The 19,646-nt window shown below is 44.2% G+C and overlaps 1 protein-coding gene across 1 annotated transcript in view; it reads left to right on the top strand.

Moving 5' to 3' along the window:
* The first annotated feature begins 210 nt into the window (after positions 1-210).
* Positions 211-19,646, top strand: part of PGCKA1 (PDCD10 and GCKIII kinases associated 1) — a 56,993-nt gene continuing 37,557 nt past the window's right edge. Inside the window, exon 1 of the mRNA XM_082238277.1 lies at positions 211-401. The gene's annotated coding sequence lies outside the window, so the exon portion shown is untranslated. The remainder of the gene's footprint in view (positions 402-19,646) is intronic.

The raw sequence follows: 19,646 nt of genomic DNA, 5'->3' as shown, positions 1-19,646 counted from the left end.
ACAAGAACCTTGCTCGGATTGCTACAGAAATAGCCATTGTGTAGTAAAGCCATCACGTGGGCTGCAGGAGGTTTGTTTGCCCTCCCCCACCCACCACCCACCCCATCCTGCAGGAGCAATGAAGTTTGGCAGGTTTCCTAGCTTGCAGGTAAAGGGTTACAGAGTCTAGGAAGTATTAAATGCAAACTTTAAAGGCTTTTATTTTCATCTTCCGTCACATGACTCCTGGGTGCCCAATGACACTCGCGACAGTGTCTCCCATTAGGAGGTCATGCAAACTCCCGCCTGCTAAAGGAGGCATTTGTTACATACTTAGCATTCAAATGCAGAAGCCGGGCTTAAGCTATGGGAGATCCTAATCAGGAGCCAGCTTCGTTTCCCCAACAGCGCAGAAGTTGCAGGTAAGAGAAGCTCTTCTCCCTTTCAAAACTTTTGCCACTTTCCCTGCGAGGCTTTGAAACTGAGACACCTGGCAGAATGTTCTGTGTCGTAGCAGAAGGACTGTGATGCTGCCTTCGGATAGAAACCTATTAAGAGTTTCACCTGTTGCTGCAAGAAGCACTGTTGGGTTCTCCTTTAAAACGAGCAAGTACATTCCTCTAGCCATCAGTGGCTCCAGACTTCCGAAAACTTCTCATTTGCGCATTTCTTCAACAGATGGGTTGAGGTTGAATGGTGCTGCGACAGGTGTTTATCGTGGGAACAGGGCTACACGTGCATGAAAGGCTTTTTGAAGCACCCACACAATGTTGAAAGCATCAGGTGCCAGCCTATATTTCCTCTCCCCAATTCCCTGGCAATTTAATCCAGATTTACCCTTGGGGTGGGATCTCGTAAAGTGGGGAGACCGTCTGTTGTCAGAGACCTCTTTGTGATACTACCGGTTTGCAAATTAAGCCCCAGATCTGGAGCTGAATATCAGGTTAATAGACTCCTGACTTTAAATTGTAACATGCATGGGGATGGGTAGCAATTGGTGGAAATTGCTTGGGGGGGAATAATATATATTTGGCACATGTCTCTCAAAAGTTTGTGATATGTTTTGTGTGAAAAGTGGCTTTGCCTATTGATTTCAAATTCCATTAAATTCAAAAGAATTCTTACAATTGGAAGAAAAGTGAATGCATTAAATGCACATTTGCAAACTTGTGTGTGATAACAGATACACACTCTCTGGTGTGTGAATGTTTGGCAGGGAACATGGGCAAAAACATCTCGCATAAGAAGCTGGTGGCTGGGGTGTAAATGGAATTGGAAGGAAGAAAAGTGTATAATTATAGAGTCTGAAAAAATAGCATGCTTCTGATTCTAAATCAGGTGGATGTACAAATGTGAACTTAGGCAATGATTGTCTTGAGTTGCTACTGTCAAGTTCTACATGTCCGATGAAAGAAGGACAATGGTGGGAGATTCTCCCACCTCCTCCACCGGTGCTTTCCATTTGATGTAACTTGGTGTCTTTTGGGAGATTGTTTTTGTTACGACCACTTTGGGAATGGAAAAAATGACACCTAACAGCACACAACCCATAGCCAAGATCTGCTGGGATGATCAAGCCTGGAACAGAGAGAGATTGCGGGCTGAGCTCAGCTGAGGCCACATTGGCAGAACTCCCTCAACCCAGCTGAACCAGGTCTATCCTGCCTCAGCCAGCTTAAGCCACTGAAACTTACAGTGGAGTAAGTCCCCCAAAAGTGTGGTTTGGGGTATAGCAGGGGCAGGATGGGCAAGGAGAGACTTACAATTACAGTCATACCTTGGTTTTTCAACAGCTTAGTTCTTGAACGTTTTGGCTCCTGAACGCCACAAACCCGGAAGTGACTGTTCTGGTTTGCAAACTATTTTTCGAACGTCCAATGGGGCTTCCGCGGCTTCCGATTGGCTGCAGGAGCTTGCTGCAGCCAGTCGGAAGCCGCGCTTCGGTTTCTGAACATTTTGGAAGTCAAACGGATTTCCGGAACGGATTCCGTTCGACTTCCAAGGTACGACTGTATTCCAAAACTCTTTTAGCTCAGTCATGTGACACGGCAACCATGAGTAGACTTCGGTAATCTTTTGTGATATGGCGCCCTGTGTGAGGCCAAAATTTGGCGCCCCCAAATGGATCTTCTCAATTATGGATCTTCTCAATTTGGTACCCTCTTGGCTCAGTGCACTTTAGGGGCGAATCACCCACAGCACCTGTCATAAATCAGACACGACTGGCAAATTAGTCGAACTTAACTGGCAAACAGAGTGCTCCTAAGTCAAGTTCTATTGTAACGGCTTGTTTTCTTTCTGCCAGACATGGGCCACCTCAGCCGTCAGTTGTCTCAATCCTGAATAGAGTGTGGAATAGAATGAATTTATGGTAGCATAAATTCCACTGGCTTCCTATACAGTACTTAGGATTGCTCTGAAACACACTTATAATGGCATAAGCTTTCACGAACTAACATTGTCCTTTAGACATAAGCCAATGAACGCATGTGGTATATACTGTACCGTATTTGTCGTCCCATAGGACACACCGGCCCATAGGACGCACCTAGTTTTTTTTGGGGAGGGAATAAAGGGGGGAAATTTCCTTTATTTCCCCCCCAAAAAAAACCAGGTCGGGGAACAGCGGGATGATGGCACTGCGCCTCCCCGCTGTCCCCCTAGCTTGTGGGGCTGCCCAATGTCTTCCCGAAGCGTGGGGCGCTCTGCTTTCAGCGCGCCCCGCACTCCGGGAAGCAGGCTGCTATCCGCAGCGAGGGAGCCCTGCGGGACCTCCCGCGGGGCTCCCTCGCTGTGGATATCTGCCCGGCGGCGAGGCGCTCTGCTTCAGGGCGCCCCGCGCGCCCGGCAGCAGTCTGCGCACCGACCCCTCTCGCTCTCCAAGCTTCAGCGAAAGCCTGCATTCGCCCCATAGGATGCACCCAGATTTCCCCTTCATTTTTGGAGGGGAAAAAGTGCGTCCTATAGGGCGAAAAATACGGTAATAAAAGTATTAGCATTTAAGATGTTGCCAGACTCTTAGTTCTGTTGCAGGAAATACAACAGTCACCTCTCCCCTTCGGGACAGTTCTACTTTGGGAGTGAGCGGCCTATAAATCTAATGCTCCGATTGTTCTAGAACACAATGGTGTTTTGCTGTACTCCACTCACTGATCTTGTTAGTTGTTGCGTCTGCGTCCTGGTATCTATTTTTCTATCCCTTATTTCCATTGGGGATTTAAAGACACTTTGTGCACTGTACAGCCTTGTATATGTTTGCATAAAAATTAGCTACAGTGTGTTACATACTGTAGCTCATGCATTTGTACTGGCTTTGGTGTGCATCTTAGAGAAGTTCGCAAAAATCTAAAAAGAAAGTGTTGCTGTCTGAGTTTAATAAACAATATGGGCATGCTGGCTGCAGACCAGTTAATGTCCTGGATCACTGATCTGAATCAGAAACCCTAGTAATACTGATTATTTTTATTTTTAAAATTAAAAATTTAAAAATTATTATTATTATTATTATTAAAGGGAGGTGTATCCAGTCATGAACCTCCTGCCATTTTTTCTAGTTATGCCCGAGATTATGGTGATTGGTGGCTTCTGATTCAGGAGTAGAGGTCTTGACCATTCTAGATGAAGTCATTCTTCTTCCAAAGGTGAGGTAACTGTACCCTGAAATGAGTTTCAGGATCCATCTTGGTACTCATGGGTCCCCTTGTGGCGGCCAAGTGAGTGTTTTACATTTTGTTAACTACATTAGGAGGGATGCGGGTGGCACTGTGGGTTAAACCACAGAACCTAGGACTTGCTGATCAGAAGGTTGGCGGTTCGAATCCCCGTGACGGAGTGAGCTCCCGTTGCTCGGTCCCTGCTCCTGCCAACCTAGCAGTTCGAAAGCATGTCAAAGTGCAAGTAGATAAATAGGTACCGCTCCGGCGGGAAGGTTAACAGCATTTCCGTGCGCTGCTCTGGTTCTCCAGAAGCGGCTTAGTCATGCTGGCCACATGACCCGGAAGCTGTACGCCCGCTCCCTCAGCCAATAAAGCAAGATGAGCGCCGCAACCCCAGAGTCGGTCATGACTGGACCTAATGGTCAGGAGTCCCTTTACCTAACTACATTAGAAATTTGCTTGGAACTTGCAGCTGTTTCAGAGTCATTAATTAATGCCAGTGTTAGTGAGCTTATTTCACTAGTGCTGAAGGAACTGAGTTTCAAAGCGCTGGTCTTGTCCGTCAAAGCCCTATATTGCCTGGGCTCTGTATATCTTGTGAGATGTCTACTCCAACCTTCAGAGGTCTACAGGGGAAGCCCCTGATGTAAAGCAGAGCCTTCTCAATGGTGACACCACTTTTTGGTACTAAGGAAAGAGAACAGGAGAGGAAGCTGGCAATCTACTCAAATCTAGGGCATGCTATGGATGAAGCCTTGACTTTGGAGTGATCTTGACTCTGCAGTTGTTGCCAGAACTGATGGTGTATCGTGGGATCAGTTTCAGCTTAGACTGGAACTATTAACCGGTATCAAATACAGTCATACCTCAGGTTACAGATGCCTCAGGTTGCGTTTTTTCGGGTTATGGACACGCAGAAACCTGGAAGTACCGGAACGGGTTATTCTGGTTTTCAGCAGTCGTGCATGTGCATAAGCGCTAAATCGCACTTTGCGCATGCACAGAAGCACCAAATCGCAACCCGCACGTGCACAGATCACGTTCACAACCCAAACGTCCACTGTATGCACTTTGAGGGAAGGTGCAGGTTGTGACAGAAGAACAGATCTATCAAAATCTGTTTTGCATGATATTGAAGTGGTATCTCTGTTTTCATAGTCTCCGAACACCAGATACAGGGAATAAATATCAAAAGTGGGTTGTTGTCTTTTCTATGGCCTATTTGTAAGGTATTTGGAACCATGTGGCTAGCCACTGAATGCCAGGCTAAATGAACTCTCAGTCAGTTCTTACGTTTAGAAACTTTAAATGTTTCCCACTGAAAAGTAAGGGACAAGAAGTGCTTAGCTGGATGTATATACAGTATATCTATTTAAGGAAATACAGACGATTGCTGCTACTGTTTGCTTGCTACGTCGCCAGTATGGGGAGGGAGTGGCCACCAAGCTCTTTTATTGTGCCTTCACTTTTATTTTAAATAACGATTGTACATAGTGGCTGGGTGGGTCCTGAACATCCAGCATTGTAAGATACTCAAAGGTAAATGTGAGAGAGATGTTTTAGTGACGTCATATGTTCCTGGAACACTTTAAAAGAGAATAGCAAATATTTGATCAGGGAGGTAAATACAACTGTTCAGTGTCTTTGGCACAACACCGATAAACCATTCCTAAACGAATCTTGTCTTAGTCTGGATTTCATACCCACATTATTCAGAGGCAGCAGACAGGGCTTAGTATAAACTGGTTTTTTATAAACCGTCTCCAACATATACTGGAATACAGTGGTACCTCGGGTTATAGACGCTTCAGGTTACAGATGCTTCAAGTTACAGACTCTGCTAACCCAGAAATAGTACCTCGGGTTAAGAACTTTGCTTCAAGATGAGAACAGATATCGTGCTCCGGCGGCTAAAGTGGTACCTCAGGTTAAGAACAGTTTCAGGTTAAGAACAGGCCTCCAGAACAAATTAAGTTCTTAACCCGAGGTACCACTGTAGTCCTTTTGGACACTATCTCTAAAGCGTTATGAAAATATTAAATGCATATTATCCAGCAGTGCTCTTCCTGTAGTTGTAACTCTCCTTTTCTCCCTGCCTGAGGGCTTCCTTGCACATTGCAGAAATCGCTTTTCTACTTCTTATGCATTTACAGTCATTTTCTCTGTACCAGCGAAACTTTTTTGAGTCCCTGCTGAAGGCATTCTTCTTTGAACATGCCTACCCAGATGTTAAGAAAGTTTGTAGGAGTTTTAATTCGTTTTAGTCTATTTTATTGCCATGTTAACCTTCTGTATGTTATCAATTATGGTTGTCAATTTTTTAGCGGTTATTTTTATTTTGTAAACTGCTCTGAGGTTTTTCTAAAAGCAAGCGGTACATAAATCTTGTGAAATTAATGAATAGCATCTCCTGCTCTGGCTTTCGGAGCAAAGTGTGTTGGTAAACTGACCATAATGGTGTGTGGGTGCTGCTTTTAACTTACCAACATTTAATAAAATGCCTAATCCCATAATGAAATTGCTTGTGCTTATTATAGCACAGGGGTGGCCAACTCCCAAGAGACTATGATCTACTCGCAGAGTTAAGAGCCAGTGATCTACCTGTGATCTACCACAGACGTCCACTGATCTACCAGTAGATCATGATCTACTTGTTGTACGTGCCTGTTATAGCACAATTGCAATTCAAACACGTTTTACTGTCTGTTGTGGAAAGTAGCCAGTGTGCTGTCTTTCTGTGGCCATTGAATGTTGTTCATTGCATTATTTATTGTGGTTCACCTGCCCTTAGGATTTTATCCTTAGAAATAAAAGGTGTGTACGCCTCCAAACCTCAGAGTAACCCTGAGTCTGCTAATACCTTCCTCCTAGAAAAAGGTGATACTGGTGACTTGGTTACACTTGCATGAGTGAAGGAATGCTTAGAACTGGAACTACAGCGAATTACAGTGATAAATTTGGCACTTTGGCGCCAACAAATGCCGGTCCAAAATCTCTTCCCTGAGGCAGCCCCTTCACACTGCCTATTTACACAGGAATTTCCTTGATCTCTCAACCTGAGCCTCCTGGTCCACTCGCTGTGTTGTTCGAAGTGGCTTGCCTTTTGATCTGTTTCACTGATGGACGTTTTTATTTTGATGTTCGCATAACTGGTTTATACTACATAGACTACTTAACAAGGCTATTTTGGCATTCAAGTGGTAAAGGGTTAAAGTAAAGGGGACCCAAGACCATTAGGTCCAGTCGTGACCGACTCTGGGGTTGTGGCACTCATCTCGCTTTATTGGCCGAGGGAGCCAGCGTACAGCTTCTGGGTCATGCGGCCAGCATGACTAAGCCGCTTCTGGCGAACCAGAGCAGCGCACGGAAACGCCGTTTACCTTCCCACCGGAGCGGTACCTGTTTATCTACTTGCACTTTGACGTGCTTTCGAACTGAGAGGTTGGCAGGAGCAAGGACCGAGCAACGGGAGCTCACCCCATCGTGGATATTCGAACCACCAACCTTCTGATCGGCAAGCCCTAGGCTCTGTGGCTTAATCCACAGCGATACCCGCATCCCTATTCAAGTGGTACATATGTACAAAAAGGGTTCCTTGGAGTTGGCTGTGCTATGAATATTTTGCAGATTGTCTAATTCAGGGGTCAGCAAACTTTTTCAGCAGGGGGCCGGTCCACTGTCCCTCAGACCTTGTGGGGGGCCGAACTACCGGTATATTTTGAAGAAATATACCTATGCCCCACAAATAACCCAGAGATGCATTTTAAATAAAAGGACACATTCTACTCATGTAAAAACACACTGATTCCCAGACCGTCCGCAGGCCAGATTTAGAAGACGATTGGGCTGGATCCAGCCCCCGGGCCTTAGTTTGCCTACCCATGATCTAATTTTCCACTTTCATCGCAACTGTGATTTTCACATTAGTCTGACTATCTTTGATTGTTATTCTCCTACAGACTGTGGTAAGCCAAGAAGCAGCCTTTTCACAGAATCATAGAGTTGGAAGGGACCACGAGGGTCATCTAGTCCAACCCCCTGCAATGCGGGTATCTTTTGGCCAGTGTCAGCCTCGAACCCACTACCCTGAGATTAAAAGGCTCATGCTCTACTGACTGAGCTCTCTCTTTTAACGAGTTAATTTTCCCACTACCATAATATATGGCAGGAGGGAAATCTAAATGATCTCTTGCTGTCATCGCTAGCAATTGTTTCCATTGTGACTCACGCATCACCCGTTCCATTTCACACGGTCATAAATTCCAGAAGCGTTCATCTGTGTGCAAAATCAAAGAAGGGTTTAAAAAGTTCTAGATAGGCCAAGTAGGTGCTACGGAAAAATTAGTGTTCGATCTTAAATACAGTCAAGGGGCAATTCTCTCTTGCCCCAGAGCACGGGACTGGATCTAATGGGCTTAAGTTACAGGAGGGTCTGTTCAGGTTGAATACGCAGAGAAAAATGCTGTTAGCAATAAAAAATTGTGTGATAGGAACCTGCTACCCAGAGGTCACACAGGTACGTGTACACAAGCAATCTTCCTTTTCAGGCTTTCTACTTTACAGTGGTGCCCCGCAAGACGAATGCCTCGCAAGATGGAAAACTCGCTAGACGAAAGAGTTTTCCGTTTTGGAGGTGCTTCGCAAAACGATTTTCCTATGGGCTTGCTTCGCAAGACGACAATATCTTGCGAGTTCCTGCTGGGTTTTTTTCCTTCCCCCCCTTTTCTAAGCCGCTAAGCCGCTTATCAGCTGATCCGATCAGCAGATAAGCCGCTAAAAGCCGCTAATAGCGCTAATCCGCTAATTCGTCAATGGGCTTGCTTCGCAAGACGAAAAAACCGCTAGACGAAGAGAATCACAGAACGGATTCTTTTCGTCTTGCGAGGCACCACTGTATATACAAAAGGTAGAGCTCAATGATGTCACCTGTATGAGGAAAGGAGGAACTTGTCACATGCTATCTTCAGTTAATTATTTCTATAAATATGAATCTACTGCCCAAAATCATTGGACTCTGGTTGACTTTTAAACAAGTTTTAATCGATTAGCCTAGCCTTTTAAACATTGCAATCTTAATGTTTCTAAGTCTGAATCATCCGAGGGTGCCTTTCATCTGCCACTGTTTTTTTTCTGGGCGAAGACTCCGTACATTTAGCACTCCTGGCAGATGTACAACAGGGGCAGCATTTTCCTATTGCTGTGTGCTGAGGGAACCCTACAACCACTGATGGCGGAAGTTATTGTGCAGTAGTTAAAGGAACGAGGCTTGGAGGAAAAATTGCATGGCCATACCCTCCAGCATTTATCTGATGAAAATTTTGTTGTCGTTTAGTCGTGTCCGACTCTTCGTGACCCCATGGACCAGAGCACACCAGGCACTCCTGTCTTCCACTGCCTCCCACAGTTTGGTCAAACTTATGCTGGTAGCTTCGAGAACACTGTCCAACCATCTTGTCCTCTGTCGTCCCCTTCTCCTTGCGCCCTCCATCTTTCCCAACACCAGGGTCTTTTCCAGGGAGTCTTCTCTTCTCATGAGGTGGCCAAAGTATTGGAGCCTCAGCTTCAGGATCTGTCCTTCCAGTGAGCACTCAGGGCTGATTTCCTTCAGAATGGATAGGTTGGATCTTCTTGCAGTCCATGGGACTCTCAAGAGTCTCCTCCAGCACCATAATTCAAAAGCATCAGTTCTTCGGCGATCAGCCTTCTTTATGGTCCAGCTCTCACTTCCATACATCACTACTGGGAAAACCATAGCTTTTACTTTGTTGGCAAGGTGATGTCTCTGCTTTTTAAGATGCTGTCTAGGTTTCTCATTGCTTTTCTCCCAAGAAGCAGGCATCTTTTAATTTCATGGCTGCTGTCACCATCTGCAGTGATCATGGAGCCCAAGAAAGTAAAATCTCTCACTGCCTCCATTTCTTCCCCTTCTATTTGCCAGGAGGTGATGGGCCCAGTGGCCATGATCTTAGTTTTTTTGATGTTGAGCTTCAGACCATATTTTGCACTCTCCTACAACAACAACAACAACTTTATTATTTATACCCCATCCATCTGACTGGGTTATCTCAGCCACTCTGGGCAGCTTCCAACATAATAAAAACATAGCAAAACATTTTAAAAAATTAAAATTAAAATCCTTCCCTATACAGAGCTGCCTTCAGATGTCTTCTAAAGGTGGTATAGTTATTTATCTCCTTGGCTCAGGGGGTCACATAACTCTATTCCCTCCAACATTTTTTTGATGAAAATAGAAACGCCCTAAGGAAAAATGAGACATTCTGGAATCAAATCAGAAACTGGGATGGCTTCTTTAAGTCCGGGACCGTCCTGGGAAAATAGGGACACTAGGAGAGTCTGCATGACAAGCTGGCTAATGGTGTAACTGGTTTTAAATGGTTGAAGCAAGTTAATACAGTCATACCTCGGGTTGAAATAGCTTCGGGTTGAGCGTTTGTGGGTTGCGCTCCACGGCGACCTGGAAGTAATGGAACATGTTACTTCCGGGTTTCGCCATTTGCGCATGCGCAGACGCTAAAAATGATGTCACACACATGTGCAGAAGTGGTGAATCGCAACCCGTAGACGTGGGTTGCGTTCGCTTCAGGATGCGAACGGGCCTCCGGAACGGATCCCATTCACATCCAGAGGTACCACTGTAAAAGGAATTAATTAAAATGAGGCAGACTCTACACACTGAGTGACTGCAGTCGTAAGCAATTAAATGGATTAGGAATGTCTGCCAAAGCCCAAAATCCCTTGGCTTAAAGAGATGTTTGTGGTACCTGTGGCTGGTAAGAAGGATTTTGTGTTCTTTTCTTGACCTGCTATATGCCCTTAGCGGTTCTTATTTCCTCCCTGCTCAGTGACATCAGCTTAATGCCCACCTAGCAATGGTTTTCTCCCGTAACACCACACACCTGTCAAATTTTAAAAGCCAAACAACAAATGTAACACCGTACACCCCTGCAAGTGAACTGCATGGTCGCAGACAATGTGATAATTAACAGAGAATAGCTTCTTACTGCCGGAATACCAAAGCAGAAAACAAAAGCTGAGCACATTACCCAGCCGTACTTTTTCCTGGTTGCAAGTTGATGATTAAGAGCAAAGCAAGCACTTTGTTTTCGTCCTGGCAGAGTTCCTTTAACAGTTTCCTGACAGGTAGAAATTCAGTAAGGCGATTCTTTACCTGTCATTGTATTCCCACGCCAGGTAAGACTGCACCTGTAGTGTGTGTCTTTTGTGTTTTGCTTGCCATTCAGCTATTCAAGGCATAGGAGTCCGGCAGGAGAAAAAGCTGGCGACCATTCAGAGCTAGCAGCATTCGAAACTCCCATTGTTCAACACAGGTTTTGTGACAGGGAATTTGATGAATGCGAGCAGTTTCTGAGCTCTGGGAGCAGTACGACGCACCTAAGATTTCAGATTAAAACTGCCACTGCTGGAACGAAAGGAAGACATTTTTCTGCCTCTCCACTTCCAGCCACTCTCTGAGGACTGGCGAAGAGACCCTCATAAGAATATTAGGGGGACGGGCAGGGGAAGTATGGCTTTGTCTTTTGCAGTCTTCAGATGAGGACTAAACCATGGAAAAAATGAATATAAGCCTTTCGCTGCAGTTCATTCATTTTCAGCTTTGTATTCTTGTTACTAAAAAGCGCGCCAAGACATTCTGTTGTTGCGCCCATAACCTAGGCTGAAGGTGCCATTTAGCTCCTAGCTTTCATATCTCAGTTTCTAACACTGAGGGCTAGTATATTTAGAGTGGTTTTACTTCCTTTTTTCCTCACCTGCTTTCGGCATTACATCTCCTATTTTAATATTAAATTAATTTAGGAAGCATTTCCATACTACTAGTTTAGCACTGTTATATGACTGTGAATCGCGTTCCTGCAAATTACAGTTCAGTTTTAGTTCCATATTCAAACTTTTGACAGGATGCTGAACCAAATGGGGCCTTCCAGCAGGCTCCTCTTACGTAATTCTACAAAAGAGTACAGTGGTACAGTGGCGTAGCGTGGGTTGTCAGCACCCGGGGCAAGGCAAGTAATTTGCGCCCCCTAACCCGTGGATTTGCGCCCCCTAACCCTAACCCCCAGATGTTGCGCCCGATGCGGCCGGCCCCCCCTGCACCCCCCACGCTACGCCACTGCAGTGGTGCCTCTAGTTAAGAACTTAATTCAAGAAGGCTACCATATTTAATCGCCCATAAAGCCATTTCCAGTTGTTGTTGTTGTTTAGTCATTTAGTTGTGTCCGACTCTTTGTGACCCCATGGACCAAAGCACGCCAGGCACTCCTGTCTTCCACTGCCTCCCACAGTTTGGTCAAATTCATGTTGGTAGCTTTGAGAACACTGTCCGACCATCTCGTTCTCTGTCATCCCCTTCTCCTTGTGCCCTCCATCTTTCCCAGCATCAGGGTCTTTTCCAGGGAGTCTTCTCTTCTCATGAGGTGGCCAAAGTATTGGAGTCTCAGCTTCAGGATCTGTCCTTCCAGTGAGCACTCAGGGCTGATTTCCTTCAGAATGGAGAGGTTTGATCTTCTTGCAGTCCATGGGACTCTCAAGACTCTCCTCCAGCGCCATAATTCAAAAGCATCAATTCTTCGGCGATCAGCCTTCTTTATGGTCCAGCTCTCACTTCCATACATCACTACATTTCCAGTTACCACCTGCTAATGTCAGGTGGTGGGAGAATCTCAGTGAGAGCATCCTTCATCCTTCTCTGGGTTTGGGCAGACAGTCATGTTTTTCTACAAGGGCGCTCTGCCTTTAAAGCAAGTGCGTAACAAGCTGAAACTGAACAGGCAAAGCTGTTGCATCCTGGGGAAGCCCTTTCCTCCATGAGACGGTAGGTCATCGTGCCATCTTTTTGCCCCTTGGTCTGCTGTACTTTTTAGGTTCCTAAGAAAACCAAAGAAGGTGTGAAGTCAATGCTGTTTCCATTTCTAGAGTTCTTTTCTGGAAAACTGGATTAGGGCCTAATCGTCCTTCATGATTATAGCACTGATTACAGAATTCAGTGCTACAATACATCTATAAAGGAGAAGCCAAATAAGGTGCCCTGGATTTCAAAGTTTTGCTGGATAAATAAACTTCACTTCTACTGTCTGAAAGAGGTTATTGTCTCTTTAAAACTTAAAAAAGATCCGTGCTATCAGCATGTATTTTTGGTTTGCCTCCTCTGGGTGGGGCATGGAAAAGACAATATTTGCCTGCCTTGTGGTTCTATTCTTTTCACGCTTGTATATAGTATTCTCTTGCCCCACACCCCCAAATTTACCAGATGGATTTATGTCAGGCTTTTGTTTCAGTTGTCAGAATACAGTGGTACGCTTCAGGTTACAACTCCGCTAACCCAGAAATAGTACCTCGGGTTAAGAACTTTGCTTCAGGATGAGAACAGAAATCGTGCTCTGGCAGCACGGCAGCAGCAGGAGGCCCCATTAGCTAAAGTGGTGCTTCAGGTTAAGAACAGTTTCAGGTTAAGAATGGACCTCTGGAACGAATTAAGTACTTAACCCGAGGTACCACTGTACATGGAACTGTATATATATACATTGTAAAGTTTTGTAATTATTAATAAATTTATGTCTATCCAAATAAATTAGCATATGCAAATTTTATGCAAAACTGGGTTCCCTCCCCCCCCCTTTTATGTTGCGTTTCCTCTCTTTTTCAGTAACGCAGAATTGGGTACCACTTTTTTTTTTCAGGCTTATCCACACAGGAGTTTGGTGTGGTTTTAAAACTGCAGGTGCCTTGTTAAGGTGGAACATTCTCCACCTGGGCATTCATCCCCATCCACAGTGGGAAATTTAAAAATATGTGCTCTTTTTCTTTTTCTCTCTCTGGGTTGCAACCCTGTTTCAACACAGGAATTATCTGAATGAATGACCATTCAACAAAATAATCATTTTTAAAAACAGAATCTATCGCCTCTTTGCGCTTGTGTCACACATTTCGGAGCAAGAAATGGCAGGCTTGTAAACCTGTAATGCATCGTGTTGTGACAAGGAAGAAACATCACAGTGAAGACTGGGTTTATTCCCTCCCCATTTGCTATAAAATAAGCTTCCAACAAAGAAACATAAAACAATATAATCCTGAGACTAAAGTTACAGTCGCTTCACTTCAAGAATGAAACCTCTTCCCAACCTTTGGCCTAGCACAGCATACCATAGATCATTTGTTTGCATGTCCTGGAAAATGTCATTAAGGCACATAATTATCATATGCACCTTAAAGTGAAATAAGTGAAGCTATTACAGACAGTGATGGAAGTGCAGAGGAGCTTCCATACCTTGGAAGTCGAACGGAATCCGTTCCGGAAGTCCATTTGACTTCCAAAACGTTCGGAAACTAAAGCATGGCTTCTGATTGGCTGCAGGAAGCTCCTGCAGCCAATCGGAAGCTGCGGAAGCCCCATCAGACTTCCAAAAATAGTTCACAAACTGGAACAGTCACTTCCAGGTTTGCGGCGTTCGGAAACCAAAACGTTTGAGAACCAAACTGTTCGCAAACCAAGGTATGACTGTATAGCTGAATGTCTTGAAAGGGTAGCGAATTCTTTGTTGCTTACTAATTGTGGTTGCCTTCTTAACAGCAGGTAGTGGGGAGAAGTATTTGAGTTATTTTTCTGCCTCAGAAGCCAAAATAACCCTGTTGACCTTGGGTAATATGCGCCTTGACTTGGCACCATTTTGTCCTTTGCCTCAGGCAGCAAAATGTCTTGAGCCAACCCTCCTCATTGTTTTGAGGCAACCTGCTGTTAAAGGCTCAGCTGGGAGAAAAACAAGAGGAGTGGAATAAAGAATAAGGAAGAGTATTTCCCTGTGTATACAAGCCACTCATGTTCATTGGCACCGTGAAGTTAAAAAACAAGATCTCATTGGAAAAGTTTACATACTACTTCTGAACATGTGGCATCACAAGCTGCTGGAGCCTCACTTTTTGCTGGTAACTTTAGGTGAACAGAGAGCCTATTCTTCTTGAGAGGGAAAAATGGATTAAATGGCTAGTTGGCCGGACTCCAGACAATGCTAAATCTCTTAAAGGAACAAATGTTTTCTTCAGCTTTTAAGCATTGTTCCACTGCAGGACTGCAAAAGACTGTAAATAACATTAAGATAAAGAAATCAAACACCTTTCCATTCAATAGCAGGATGGAAATAGAAACTGCGCTTCACAGAGGCCTCACCGTTATACTCTTTCCCCTGTATATATGGATTGCAACCCACCCCTTGGGTCAATTAAGTGGCTTGGCAATTCACTAAGACATAATTGCTTGGATTTGAACATTTTACTCCAAATGGTTGTGGCTTTATAAGAATGCAAGTCCTCCTGTCGCATCTCTCATAAATGTGTCAAGGAAATTCTTTTTGAGAGAGAAATCAATTGGGGGAAAGTATCTTAGGTGTGAGATACAGATTAAATTATATGTTCTACACAGTTGTTGAACCCTGTCTTTTTTATATAAAAAAGACAAAATTGAACATGACGTTGGACTGGGAAATAGACCAATTTGAAACAATTTTCGTGAAAAGTATTGAGAGACCACAATCTCATACCTTCCAACATTTATCCAATGAAAATTACCTCACAGGATTGTTGTAAATAAAAAATGTACATGGAAAGGGATTGTGTGCAACACCTTCCACAGATAAATGGAATGAAATAAAGTTTTTACCTGTATGCTGACTTGAGTCCCTGTCATGGAAAATGGCAGGAAATAACAACAACAACAACAACAACAACAACAACAACAACAACAACAAACAACAACAACAAACAACAGTGGAAACTGTGAGAATAATCAGGAACATATCAGAAAGTAAATCCTATTGAACTCAGTGGGACTTAGTTCTGAGGGAAAAAATGCTTAGGATTGCAATGTAAGACTGCACAGTCTTTACCCAGTTACCTGGGAGTAAGCTCCATTGAATACAGTGGGACTTACTTCTCAGTAGTCAGTGTAAGCCTCCATTTACAATAAAGGAATAAACACTCCACATGTTTCCTTAAAAATGGCTGGCAGCTGAAGCATTGCAGTGACATTTTCCTTCAAAATTATAGGAAGGGCTTTGTACGCCTTCATTTGGTGCAGGAATTTTCTTTTCAATATAAACAGAACTCAGTTTCTTGCACCTACACACACACACCACTTTTAATTGTTCTGCAAGATGTGGAAAAAGGGAAGCCGGGACGTTCCAGGATCAAATCAGAAACCAGGGTGGCTTCTGTAATTCCGGGACCGTTCCTGGAAAATAGGGACATCTGGAGGGTATGCAGTCTTTCTTTTCATGCTGAACAGTTGCTGGTGTGTAGCCGGACTGGATGCATAGGGATTGTGCCAAATGGAGAAGGAACTGGAAAGTTTTGTGTGTATCCCAAAGCACCAGTCTGTAACGTCCCCTAGGCCAGAGTGATCCTTTGTGAGCTCTTCTTGGCCTTTGTGTTAGATGGTAAGGTAAAAAGGTAAAGGACCCTGGATGGTTAAGTCCAGTCAAAGGTGACTATGGGGTTGCGGCGCTCATCTGGCTTTCAGGCCAAGAGTGTTTGTCCATAGACAGCTTTCCGGGTCATGTAGCCAGCAGGACTAAACTGCTTCTGGTGCAATGGGGCACAGTAACGGAAACCAGAGCACACAGAAATGCTGTTTACCTTCCCGCCGCAGCGGTACCTATTTATCTACTTGCACTGGCATGCTTTTGAACTGGTAGGTTGGCAGGAGCTGGGACAGAGCAATGAGAGCTCACTTCATTGCAGGGATTCGAACCGACAATCTTCCAATTGGCAAGCCCAAGAGGCTCAGTGGTTTAGATCACAGCGCCACCCACATCCCTAGATGGTAGGCTCAGTGGATCATGACCTCATCTTGGATATTCACATTGCAAAGCGCTTGTACACTGTGTAAATAGAATTTAATTGCAGAGTGTGAGCAAGAACCAGGATTTGTTAACAATGCAACACTTGGACATGTCTTCAGTGCTTGTCTTTATCTTACCTGATAGCCAATAACTCTGTGACTATTTTCCTGCTCTGCAGAGGAATGGCCTAAAGCAGCAATTTGCCTAAGGCCCTCCAACAGGAAAATAGCTAAGTCACGGATCTGAACCCAAGTTGAGGGTGAATGTTCTGTCCTCAGGGCCATTACTGGTTCCATGCCTTGTGCCCGTTAGTGGAAAGATACAGCTGAAGTTATCCTGCTGTTGTTGCCATTGTTTTAAACTATCTTGTCCATTTTTCCCTTAGCCTAAGAAGCGATAAGTTTAGTGCAGGTGGAACAAAGTGTTTGCAGTGCGTTCCAATGAACCCCAGAAATATTTTCATTTCTGTTTACCTTCCAGCTTTGAGAGTTGATAGTAAATGACAGTACTCTCTAAAGTTTTGCAATCTGTCACACTGAAAATGCAATCTCAGCTGTTATCTCTGTCTCCTTAGGAAACAACAACAAAAAGTACTGTTTTCTTCTCTAACACTCACTGCCTCCATCTATATATCCTATTTAGTTTTTAGGGAGTTAGGATTATTTCTCCCCTTTCAAAATCCTGTTTAAGTCTCTTAAAGCATGTCTCATGATGTTTGGGCCTGCAAATCATTAGTTCTGCAAACTTCATGGCAAATCCCTTCCCCCCAAATTTGTTCCAGTCTGATGTGGAGAAGATGCTGAAAAATTGAAAATACTCATTTCATGTTCCTAACACAAGTTAAAACAGAATTATTCCAAACCTTCAATTTGCAATAGGTGCAGATAATCTCCTAGCAGTTGAGAGCTAAACCAAGGACAGTGGTGCCTCTGGTTACGAACTTAATTCGTTCCGGAGGTGCGTTCTTAACCTGAAACCGTTCTTAACCTGAGGTACCACTTTGGCTAATGGGGCCTCCTGGCCGTGTGATTTCTGTTCTCATCCTGAGGTAAAGTTCTTAACCCGAGGTACTACTTCTGGGTTAGCAGAGTCTGTAACCCGAAATGTTTGTATCACTGTAAAGAGCTAGTATGGTTGCATTCTGTTCTATAAAGACCCTAGACGCATGAATCTTTGCTCTCAAAATACAATGATGTTCATCACAGAGATTTCTTTGACTAAAGCAGTTTTATTTAGTCTCTCTTTCTGTTAAGTTAAGCTTTCGTGGCATACCGCTTTGCTATAAGAGCAAAAGAGGGAATAAATAAAATTAAATGTCAATTTAACAAATTGCAACTTATCTCACTGAATTGAGTTGTTATGTATTCAGTGGTCTGTGTTTGCCTGAGCTTGAGTCTGGAGCCTCTGGACTAAGGAATCTGAGCCCCTGTGTTCAGATTTATGATATCCAATCACAGAACATTTCAGGATTTGGGCCTCTGCCATTGGCCCTTAAACTCTGACTTATGATTCGCAGCTTGGAAGTTTGGACAGCCAATCACGTTGGGAGTGGGAGTGGCCCAGGCCTTCAGAAATGTATATAAGCAGTTGCTTTGCCCCTGTTTTCCAGTTCTGTTTGTTCAATAAAGTTTCTTGCTGTTATCACTGTGTCTTGCCTTATGGGAACCCACCTACACTTCATAAATAATCAACAAAAGGAGGCCTTATTTACTCTGCTGCTGAGGGTATAAAAAAGGCCCGGTTCACTATCCTGCTGACCAAGGAACTCTCTTGAACACTGGCCCATTTTTATTCTAACAACCTAATGAGATGGGCTACATTGAGATGGATTTGATGATGTACAGCTGAATGTGTGGAACCAGCTCCACTGAAAAGCATTACTTTGGAGATGATGTGAGATGCAGGCTCTGTTCTGTGACCTTTCACCATTCGCACATGCAATCCATCGCATTAAGTCGCAGTGATCAAATAATGTATACGCACATGTGAACAAGACCTTGGTCTTATTAAGAGGTCTTTTGGTTGGCTCACCCATTGCAGATCATGTGCAGTTTTGTAATATCGGAAGAATCAGGAAACATACAATATCTGTTAACTAAATGCACCCTCTGATAGGCCTGAGGCACAGTGTGTGTTAATCAGTGTTTTACTCAAGAGCCACAGCCAAAGCAGTAATAATTATGCAGTGAAATGCGGGATTACTATCACAAATTCTTTCATTCCTAATTATTGCTATTATATTCATGAGTCGGAAACTGAGGCGACTTCTAGGGAAGCAGCACACACAAGGTTACATGGGAATCTATGCAGAGAATTAAGCTACACACTACCACCTCTCCCACAATGCACTATGTGTGCTATACTTTTCCTACTACAGTGGAACCTTGGTTCCCAAACAGCTTAGATGCCGAATAAATCGGCTCCCGAATGTAATTGTTCCGGTTTGTGAACGTTTTTCGGAAGCCAAACATCCGGCACATCTTCCGCGGCTTCCGTGCCTTGGTTCTTGAACCATTTTGGGAATCAAACAGACTCCCGGAATGGATAAAGTTCTGGAACCAAGGTTCCTCTGTAGTGGTAAATGAAGCTTGCGTTCTGCAGACATAGATATATTTCTTGCAGTCTCTAGAAGGGTCTGTTCTCCCAAAGCCAAGTCTGAAGAGGCAGCTGCATTCCAACATTCTCTTCCACTTGCAATGGATTGACTTGCTCTATATTCAAAAGACCACTTGCTGTTAGCATCAGTCTGTCTCAGAACGTGTCTTCAGAGGTAAAATCAAACCATTGTGGGGTTGCAGTGCCTGCTGTGGCTGTAGAGACTGATAACAGGAGAGACATGTTTTGTTGCAGCTGGGGCAGATGAAGACGTTTCTTCTCTCTGTGCTCCTTCCAGTTCTTCCTTCCTTCCATTCCTCCTCTGATCATTGCTGCGGATGCACAATCTGACTGTCTGTCTCCAGGTGTTGTGATCATCTGCAAGGGCTACACGGTTGATGTTGCCAGCCTTCGTGTAATGTTTGCAGACATCTTTATAACACAGAGTTGGTCTGCCAGGGGGACTAGTGCCCGTAGAGCATGTCCTTAAGCATCCTGCCATCTCCCATTCTGCAGACAGGACCAAGCTAGCATAGACATCTCTGAC

This window comes from Podarcis vaucheri, assembly GCF_965113315.1.
Source record: "Podarcis vaucheri genome assembly, chromosome: 9".
Lineage (NCBI taxonomy): Eukaryota > Metazoa > Chordata > Lepidosauria > Squamata > Lacertidae > Podarcis > Podarcis vaucheri.
Note: the sequence above shows the minus strand (reverse complement) of the source record. Positions and strands in the feature narration are given on the sequence as shown.